Raw genomic sequence first — 10,567 nt, 5'->3', positions numbered from 1 at the left:
AAGTATCTATGCCAATGGTGGGGTTATCTATGCTGGAGTCTTGACTGGCTTGATTTTATGGAAATAATCATAGCTGCTGCTTATGGATAGTGTGTCAACCATGTTATGAATTCAGTATTTTGTGTTTTTCCCCATCTGCCAGGTTGCTTTTCCCACTCCCTTTTTCCCTTAATCTTGAGAGCAACATATAAGTATTTTAGAAGGCAGTTTGACGGTGTGGCGGTTTATGTTTTTCTGCTAAAGCCTTTCTTGGCTTTTGACCAGGTTTACAGTACCAGGCATGAATTTCCCTTCTACAGAGTAGGCTTCATCTCTAACCAGAATATGGTTGGTTAACCCCATAACCATCATGCCATTACTGAGCCACTGAGCACATTTTGCTATGGAGTTCAGTGTGGTACCACACAAATTTCAGTGCTCAGTCAACCCTTGATATGTTTTCTTCCCTAGCAGCTTCCATAACACCTGACAGAACACTAGCCAGCAGGCACTGTATGAACTACATCTAAAGCTGGATGTGGTACTACGTACCTATATTCAGGACTTGGGGGAGGGGGTGTAAAGGTCAGAGGACTTCCTATAGTCAGAAGAGATCAGTCTAGTCTACATAGTGAATTCCATGCCAACTCAAGTTTACATAATGAGGTCTTATCTCTAAAGGAAAAGGGGAGGTGGAGGATCTATTTTCACAGGGTTTAGGAAAGGGAGGAATCCTTCACCCCCCCCCACCCCCCAGTTTGCTTTTTCCTTTTTACTCAGGCTGGGACTTTGGTCTGGTCCATGAAATGGTGTTGCCCACATTTAGGGAGAAGGTATTCTCATACCTGTCCTCCTTCACAGATATCCCCAGAGCTTTGTGTCCTGATGACTGAATTTTTTTAAATTTATGTTTACATCCTGACCACAGTTTTCCATCCTTCCTCTCCTCCCAGTGTTGTCAATCTCACCCCACCATCCATTTGTCTTCAGAAAAGGATCAGCCTCGATGGATATCAACCATCCATAGCATATCAAGTTGCAGTAAAACTGGACACTTCCTCTTCTATTAATGCTAGACAAGGCAACCCAGTAGTGGAAAGGGGTCTCAAAGGCAGGTGACAGAGTCAGAGACAGCTCTTGCTCTACTGTAAGGAGTCTCACATGAAGATCAAGCTTCAGAACTCTTACCATGTGGAGGGCCTCGGTCAGGCTCATGCAGGCTCCCTGGTTGTTATTTTGAACTTAACAAGCTGCTGCTTACCAAGACCTCTCTGTGACCTGTATGATCCATCAGTGCTCCAGGTCAGCCACTGGTTTTCTTGATGACTGGTGTGTTGTAACTATTGAATTCTGGAAATACTAAACAGTAACAGTCTCAGTGTCCTTCCAGTCTGCCATGGGAGCACCAGCAGTGGAAAGAGAAAATTGCCATTTATAGTTGTTTCTGTACCGTCTTTGGGTGCAAAGTGGGCTTTCATGTTTTAGCAAGAAAAACACTGGGTCTAGAGAGATGGCTCAATGGGTAAAAAGATTACCTCACAAGCTTGAGAACTGAGTTTGAATCCCCAGAGCCCATGGAAAGCTAAGGACAGCCACAAGGTAGTACATGCGATTCTGGTGCTCCTCTGGTAGGATGGGAGGTGAAGACTGGAGAATCGCTGTAAACTCCAGGATCAGCTGCCTCATTTGTGCAATGGACAAACAGCACAGAGGTCATGGCTTGAAACAATATGGAAGCTGAGGATGGATTCCAGAAGTTGTCCTCTGACTGGTACGAGCCCACATGCACTGTGGGGAATGATTAGCTCAGCGCGTGGTGGCATGGGAGTGTGGGTTTCTGTTAGGCAGAGTTGTGGGTCCCACGTGAAGCACGGGATCTTTGATTGAGTTGGTTCCACAAGGCACTGGGGCGCCCCTGGGCAGGGAGAGGACTCAATCTGAAGTTTCACGGGAGGAAAAGGCTCTTGAGTGGACCTGGAGGGAGGGCTGCCAGCAGGCTCCAGGGCACTCAGTCAAGTGCTCACAGAGGCTGTTGACAGAGCACACTGAGGCAGCCGGGCAAAGAAGCTGCAGAGTGGCCGCGGTGGGCCCGTGGTCTCTATTTGGGGCTCCCAGATGCCACGGAGGGGGGGGGTCACAGACGAACAGAGATGCAAGAGAGCTGCTTGGCTAGCTTTCTTGAAGAGGTGGGCCTCCACAGCGGAACACAGAGGCACTCTCCACGGGAGATTAGGCACAGCTCGGGAGTTGAAACCTTCTCTGTGGTTCTCCCACGGTGGGCCCCCAAAAGACACGTGGAAGTCCGTGGGTTTTACAGGCTTTATCTTCATAGCAGATGGTAGTTAAATCTGGATGCAACCCCACTTAGGTCAGCGTGGACCTGACTTAAATAGGGAGGGAGGAGGGTCTGGGAAAGGAATATCTAATTGGCTACGCCCTCTGGCCTTGAGGTAACTCATTAATATGGAAATCTTTTGAGGCTGAGGCATGTAGTCATGCCCTCTACCTGTGCTAGGTGACACAAACCTCTTTGGGAGGGGTTGCATTGCCCTACGTGACTGAAAAGCGTAGGTCAGTGGAGATCTTAGACTGTGTGTCAGGACCCTGGGTTCTGGGAGCTTGGCTGAACACCTGCCATTGTCTCTGATTTATCCCATCAGAGTCCAGAGTTCGAGACCCGTGCCCAACCAAGAACCAAGCTATCCTTTCGAGGTCCCACAATGCACATACATGGTGGGGTGGGGGTGGGGCACAGAGGAATGGTTGAGAGTAAGTCAATACTCAATAGAAAGGTATTTCTGAAAAGCACAGGTAAGCTGAGGCTTGCCCAGCACGTTCCATTCCCCAGGAACAAAACACAATGTGAACATTGCTGGAGCAGCTCAGTTGAGGGGCATCATTCAGAATCTGTCCTACGTCCAATTTTGAGACTTTTATACTTGATAACAAATGTAAGTAAAGTTTTAATATTAACTCTGATCTGTTAAGTGCATGGTTTTACAAATCAGGTGTTCTGGAAGGCTTATAAGCAAACAGTCGTTGCCCTCTGCACTACTCTGTGCTACTCAGTCCTGGGTGTTTCTTCTGTATTTGTCTTCAGGCACCGGTCATGGTCATTTTTTGTTACAAATACTGGCAATATCTGATCTCTTACACAAAAAAATAAGGATTTATCTCCTACTAGTGCACTCTCCCTCAGTTTCCCTCTTCATATTCATGCAAGACTTTTTGTTTGTCTTCACGATTTGCCTTATTACAATTATGTCAACATTCACATGTGTGAATTATGCAATATAATGTGGTTTCAGTTTTTGTATAATAACTTTTTTTCTGGATTAATTTTTGCTTTTTTCCATATGTTTACTATTCATCATTGATTTATTCTGGCCTGAATTTTATTCTATAATTTCTCAGATGAATAAACATGTAAATAACTTAATACCTAAGAATCAACATATCTAGCTGAGTGGTATGGCACATACCTTTAATCCCAGCACAGTCAGGCGGAGTTATTGGTTTGGTTTCCTAGTGTATATAGTAAGTTCCAGGACAGCCAAGGCTATGTACAGAGACCCTGTCTCAGGAAAAAAAAAAATTCGGCATATTTAGAAGTCAGAAGAAAGACAATCAAAACCTCATCTTTTCAAGTCTGTCCATTTTTCTGAAAATGTCATGATTTCATTTTTCTTTACAGCTACACTATATTCCACTGCAAACACTTCACACTTTCTCATTATCTGCTTATGTAATGATGAACATCCAGACTGGATCCACTTTCCTGATACTCTGAGTAATGCAGCAATGAACACAGACGGCAAGTATCTCTGTGGGAGGATAGAGAGTATGAGTTTATGACCAGAAGTGTTACAGGAGGACCATATGAAAATTCTTTTATTTTTTTGAGAAACCTCCATACTGATTTCCACAGAAATCATTTTCATCAAAATGGGCAGACTTGAAAAGATGAGGTTTTGGTTGTCCTTCTTTTGATTTCTAAATGGCTGTATTAGTTTGTATTCTCATCAGCAATAAGCATTTGGTTCCTCTTTTCCTACATCTACATTAGCATCTGTTGTTTCTTTTCAAGGTTTAAGAATCTGCTTTATTTGAAAAAAAAAAAGTAAATAGCTTTTCTTTCTTTCTTTCTTTCTTTCTTTTTCTTTTTTTTTGGAGAGTTTAATGTGTAGATACTGTGCTGGCTAGTTCTGATTATCAATTTTATCATAAGCTAGAGTAATTTTGGAAGATGAAGTCTCAATCAAGAAAACTCCTCCATAAGATCAGGCTGGAGGCAGGCTTGTAAGAGTATTTTCTTAATTAGTGATTTATGTGAGAGGACCCAGCTTATTGTGGGTGTTGCTATCCCTGGGCTGGTGGTCCTGGGTTCTATAAAAAACAAAAACAAACAAACAAACAAAAACAATAAAGAGCAGCCTAGTAAGTAGTTCTCCTCCAAGGATTCTGCATCAACTCCTGTCTCCAGGTTCCTGCGCTGTGTGAGTTCCTGTCCTGACTTCCTTTGGTGATGAACAGCAATGTGGAAGTGTAAGCTGAATAAAACCCTTTCCTCCCCAACTTCCTTATAGTCATGACATTTTGTCACAGCAATACATTCATAAGACAAACAACGCGTGTACATCACTCCCACCCTCCCTCCGCCTTCTCCCACATCTCCCCCTCCCAGATTCATAATCTCTTGCTATTTATTATTGTTACACATATGTACACATGTATACATAGTCGATACACTGACAGGCAGTGTGAACAAGGAGATTGCGACCCAGGGTGATAGCTGTAAAAGGAAGGCCCAGTGAAAGCTATCAAGACTGCAAGCATAAAAGGAATCAATGTTTTCCTTTCCTTTTCATTTGTTTTTTGAACACCAACAAAATCTAGTAAAAGATTTGAAGCTTAAGAGCAATTCTAGATCCACTCCACATATCTAGAAAGTAGATCTCTTTCCTCCACAATCTTCAGCGTTTCTTCATCTTGTTTAGAACAGTAAACTCTCAGCCAATGTTTGTTTGTTTGTTTGTTTGTTTGTTTGTTTTCGAGATAGGGTTTCTCTGTGTATCCCTGGCTGTCCTGGAACTCACTCTGTAGAACAGGCTAGCCTCGAACTCAGAAACCCGCCTGCCTCTGCCTCCCAAGTGCTGGGATTAAAGGTGTGCGCCACCACTACCCGGCCTGCCTCATCTTTAAAAAGCATCTGCACATGGAAGATCTTTGCTTCAGACATATTCAGTTTAGAAGCAGCTAAACACGGACATGTGTGACCACTATGGAAAGTAGAGTCCACATATCAGAGGCTCCACTGTTTATGTCAATCATCAAGGCACTGAAAGGACTAAGAAGAGCCACTGGTAGGGTGAGATGTGATCTTATTGTCATTGTCACAATAAGCTTGCCGTCATATAGATCTAACGCATATAGAATGCATATGTATCTCATACACAAACATAATCATACTGAATAATAATGTATCTATTTTTTTCTCTTCCACATTTTTTTTTTTACTCTAAGAATATTGCCTTTTAAAAATTAAACCAGGAGGACAGGAGTCACCTCAAACACAGCACACACAGGACACATGTTTCCCATCTCAGAATACCTCTGCACCAACATGGACCTGACAGGTATCTTCCTCTGCAGTCCTAGGTACCTCACCTCTGCCCCACAGACCTCCGTGGTCCTCCCCTCCTTCTTCTTGTCCTGTGGTACAGAAACCAGCAGTGGGAACTCAATCCTGAGTATACATCACCCACACCCCGGGACCCTGGAGCAGTGTGCCAATGCTGAGTTCTGCCCACTAGCCTTCCTATGTTGCCGAGAGAACTCTGTGGGAGAATATGGCTGGATTGCTGCACTGGTTGGCTGGAGTTTCTGGTTCCTCACTCTCATCCTGCTGTGCGAGGACAAACTGATGAAGTTAACTCCTGAAGAGCCCGAAGACCTGGCAGCATGAGCAGAACCGTGGCCCCAAGGATGGCCATTTCTACTACATGTGGATATGGGGGTGGAGGGTGGAGGGCGCTCAGGAGAATGCTTCTAGAAGCCAGGCTTCTGTCACTTTAAAGTCATGTGTTCCTCGAAAAATAAAAATTAAAATTAAACCAGTGAACTTTTTTGAGATATTTTCCCCCTTCCTCATTCCCAACCTTTCCATTATAGCCCTCCTCACGCTCTTTCAAATCGGTGTCATCTTTTTCATTATTTGTTGTTACATGAACATGCACATGCATATGTGTATGTATAATATATATGTACATACTTTTTAACGTTCCACCTCATGAGTGAGCTTTGCTTTTAACACTAAGGTTCTGCCGATATTGTGACCAGAGAGTCATTCAAAAATTTAAAGAGTTGTGTATATACTAAGACAAATGGTAGTTAATGTTCCATGGCCAATAGCAGAACAGGGGAGAGGTTACTCGCTGAGTGGGTCTTAAGTCCAATTAGAGAGCTGTTGGTTACTGCCAAGGTATGTGTACCACTAATGCACCCTTAGGGTTGTTGTGCAATGCTTCTCATTGTTGGGGTCCATAGGCACCCTAGCTGAGTAGGACTGTCAGTTGCTTCCTTCCTTTGGAAGCTTGCATGATGCATTCTTTTACTATGTAAGCTAGTCGGAAGTGAGGAAGTTTTCAGGTCAGTTCTAGTTCAGGAGATTGTGAACACTGTATCTGAAGCTTATGATGTTTTTACCGATAGGCAGATCTGTGCGGGATTGCCTTGATTAGGTTCAGATGAAGCAGTGTTAACTGTTTCCTGGGCACGGAACTCTGACCTGTATACCTGTGGAGAGAGGAAGCTAGGCACTGTCATGCAAGCATGAATTCATCATTCTTTGCTTTGGACTATGGATATAACAATGTAACTTGCTGCTTCAAGTTCCTGCTGTCTTGACTTCTCCCACAATGATGAATTATAACCCAAATAGTGAGCTAAATAATCTCTCTTCCTTAAGTTGCCTTTTTCAGAGCAACAGGAAGGCAAGGAAGACATTTTGCAGTGGGTTTTTGAACCTAATTCCAAAGAGACACTGTGGTCCAAGCTGTAGGCATGATTTAAAAATATTTCCTCTTTAAGGTTATTTTCTTATTTTTACTTCTTTTTTTTCAAGGAATCAATCAGAAAGCTGATCAAGGAAGAGCTTTCACAGCTTAAGTGAGAGAGTAAGCGTTCTGATACCCTTTGAATGTGAGTGGGTCTCCCCGAAAAAGTAGGTAGAGGCTACAAATAGGATGTGACAGGACCCCAATTGAGTAAGTAATATCTGTGATTTTGAAATTAGCTGCCAAATGTTTCCTCCATGGCTCACTGAGATAAACTCTGTAAAGGTCCAGGCTTCTGAGTAACTCAGTGGATATCACTCTTGCAGTGAATCATCCCGGAAGAGCTTGCTCATGAACACAGGATGGTTTAAGAAGAATTCAGCAAACTGCTTCTCTTAGATCACTGACCTACTAGGTTCTGACTCTCTTCTGTTCTGGTCAGTGCAAAGGGTTATTTCAGGAAGTTTTCAGATAGGAATAAATAAGAAGTAATCAATATTGAACAAATTCTATGGCCACTCTATGATTTTGATATAATGAACAGGACTCACCCACCCACCCTCTCCCCACCCTCCAGATACATTTCCCATTTGTTCAGTATTGCCTGGCACCAGGCCAGCATGAAAACCCAAAGAAGACTGGTAACATGGAAACAGCTGGATTGTAACACTGCAGCACCAGATTTACAAAACCATAGATTTCTGAAGTTAGAAAATCTTTGAGGGGAGATATATCTCATCAGAACACATGGGACCAGATCAGGGCTCTATTGCTCCAGGAATCCAGGGAAAAGGACTTGGGATTTATTGAAATGAACCAGTTTGGTTTTTACCTTCAGATCTGCCTGGGAGCTCTGTCATCCTTATTTCTGATGATATCTTGGGCAAATTCCCTTGACTCTTTGATCATTTTCAGATCTTAGTGAAATGTTTTCTGTTTTTAAAAGTCCCATTCAATCTGAACCGAATTCCCCATCTTCTACCTAAGTCTAACTTGAGTTGTATTTGATGCAAGCTTGAAAGGTGTTGGGAAAGTGGGGCAGGTCTCATATGGACTGTGTTGCATTTTCTTGTTTCTGCCGCTCATTGCCCCACTTGGCTGTAGTTGGGCTTTCCTAAGAACATTTTGAGAATCCCTGATTAAAAAAAGAAGTAGGGCATGTCTTCCTTGTCAACAGCTGCTTGGTCTAGCTGCAGGATGTATCCTTCCTGCAGTTACAATGTTGCTATTTAGATGCTTTCCACACTGAAGTTACTGACAACACTCACACCTCTCTGAGCTTGTGAGATGCCACTTTTCCTTGAGATAATTTACCCCTTTGATCAAGGCTTCTCTTAGTCATGCCCATGGGGCTCCTGCTGTGTGTGTTCTTTGTGGCAGGGCACCTGTGAGTCCCAGTTGCCCTGCTTCTGCCCTGCCATCAGGGAAAACTTCTGTCAGACTCTTATCTCTGGAGGATACTTTACATGTAAATCAGGTCTGTTTCTGACTTATTTCTCCTTCTCTCTACTCTGGTTCAGTAGAGTGGTTCAGTGTGGATTGGCAGAAGCTGTCCATGGGGAAGGAATTGTGAGTCTTCTCCAGCATGGGTCTCTGTTTTCTGAGAATAATTTTAATATTCTTTTCATTAATTTTTTTAAATGTACATTTGAATCCTTCCTCTTATTGCTCACAATCTTCTTTCAGAGGTTTATTTTCTTTAAAAGTTTCAATTCTCATCACACTGACTTCTTTTACACATAGGTAGGAGATGGATAATGGGACCAATCCAGTTCCTGTGTCCATATGGATGACCTCCCATCTCTTATGTATTGTCCTTGAGAGCCTTGTGGATGCTTCCATGATCTCCAAGTGGGATGCTCCTTTGTATTTGTGGATGACATTCTGCCAGTGGATCTTTCCCATGGCTTAGATCCATCAAATTGTTCAATAATTCATTCAGACACTGGGGTTGTTTCCAGTTCAGTGCCTTAAAAATAAATCTATTATGACCATCCACAGACATGTTCTGTGTGAGTATAACTTTGAATTTTAAAGCTATGAATATTTTAGCATAAATTCTGGGTTTTAGGGATAATGTGTACTTTTATTTTAAACAAGGAACTTATTTAACAGGATGATTACTTTTAGTTGTCCACCCGAGGCAATCTGGAATCAATCACCTAGCAACAAAGTCTCAATAAAGGGTTGTCTAGATTGAATTGTCCTATAGGCATGTCTGTGTGGGGAGGGTTGTCTTTTTAATTCATATAGGAAGATGATGCCCACCATGGGTGGCACCATTACCTAGCAGGAGATCCTGGACTGTACAAATAGAGAGCAAGTTGAGCACTAATAGGCACTCATGCGTTCATTTCCTTTGCTCTGAGTGTGAATGTGATGTGAGTGTTTATTTTAAGATCCTCTTGTCTCAGATCCTCCCAAATGATGAACCGTGACCTGCAACAGTGAGGAAAAAAATAAATAAACCCGTCCTCCTCTAAGTTGCATTGTGTCAGGATATTTTATCACAGCAACAGAAATCAAATAGAGACGCTGCCTGCCAGCACAGCTTTCTAAGAGTGACTGTCCCGTGTTATAGTCTGCATAGACTGTACTGTGTGACAGACACAGATTCTCAAAGCTCTTATCCTCATGTGGGATCATCATCATTTATTTATTTTTGGTCATTCCAGTAGATATGTCAGGCTATCTAATTACCCATAAGCTACTTTTTAGACTTGCGAGTTTATATGTATTTGGTTAATCTCAGCTTTGAGGCATCATGTGTGACTTAGAGAATAAGAAAGGTTTGATTTAAATCTGTTGCATGTTCCATCAGATACCCTCTGACTTCGTATAGTCTACGATTTACCAGGAAGGCATTTGTTTATTAGTCACATGTAATTTGGCAGGAACAGCTCGAATTGCACCTGTCTTCTCTCATGTAGACTGTATCTATTGGGTAGATCTGGCAGAATGGTAGGGTGTCTGCCAGAAATCTATTTGCATATGAGACGTAGACATTTTCTAGGAGACTGACAACTCATCTTAAAGAAAGAGCCAGGCAGACAGGTTTTCCTACTAATAAAAAACCCTCCGCATTTGCAGCAAGAAGATCAGACAGGTTTTGTGGCCAGTTGGATTGATTTTCAAATTCTATGCCAAATTTGTTTCTCAAGTTGAGCATAGGAAAGTAGAAGAGGCTGAGATTAAAGATAGAAATGTCATTCTTGCAGAATTTGACTTTAGGTTTAAAGAAGAATCAACATAGGGCCCAAGAAGCTGAGTATAACATACAAAGGGGGAAGTCTTACTTCTTCAGAGAAACACTGTTGAGCTCTGATCCTTGACTTCTCCAGCAATGATGGGAGGACTTAAGAAGGTTATGGAATATTGCACTTTGGGGCAGAAACTGTGAGAGAAGCAATCCGAAAAGATTTATAAGGAGGTAGAAGAGATGACTCACTGGGCATAAGCACATGGTCTGATAGTATGAGGAGTTTGAATCCTCAGCACCCACATAAAGACCCAGGCATGGGTGGATATACTGG

The 10,567-nt window shown here is 42.6% G+C and overlaps 1 pseudogene; it reads left to right on the top strand.

The window, feature by feature from the left end:
• The first annotated feature begins 5,569 nt into the window (after positions 1–5,569).
• Positions 5,570–5,944, top strand: LOC114627525 (annotated as a pseudogene).
• The last annotated feature ends 4,623 nt before the right edge of the window (positions 5,945–10,567 follow it).

Source organism: Grammomys surdaster, unplaced genomic scaffold (genome assembly GCF_004785775.1).
Source record: "Grammomys surdaster isolate TR1022 unplaced genomic scaffold, NIH_TR_1.0 255, whole genome shotgun sequence".
Taxonomy (NCBI): domain Eukaryota; kingdom Metazoa; phylum Chordata; class Mammalia; order Rodentia; family Muridae; genus Grammomys; species Grammomys surdaster.
The sequence above is the reverse complement of the archived record's forward strand: the minus strand, read 5'-3'. Positions and strand labels throughout refer to the sequence as shown.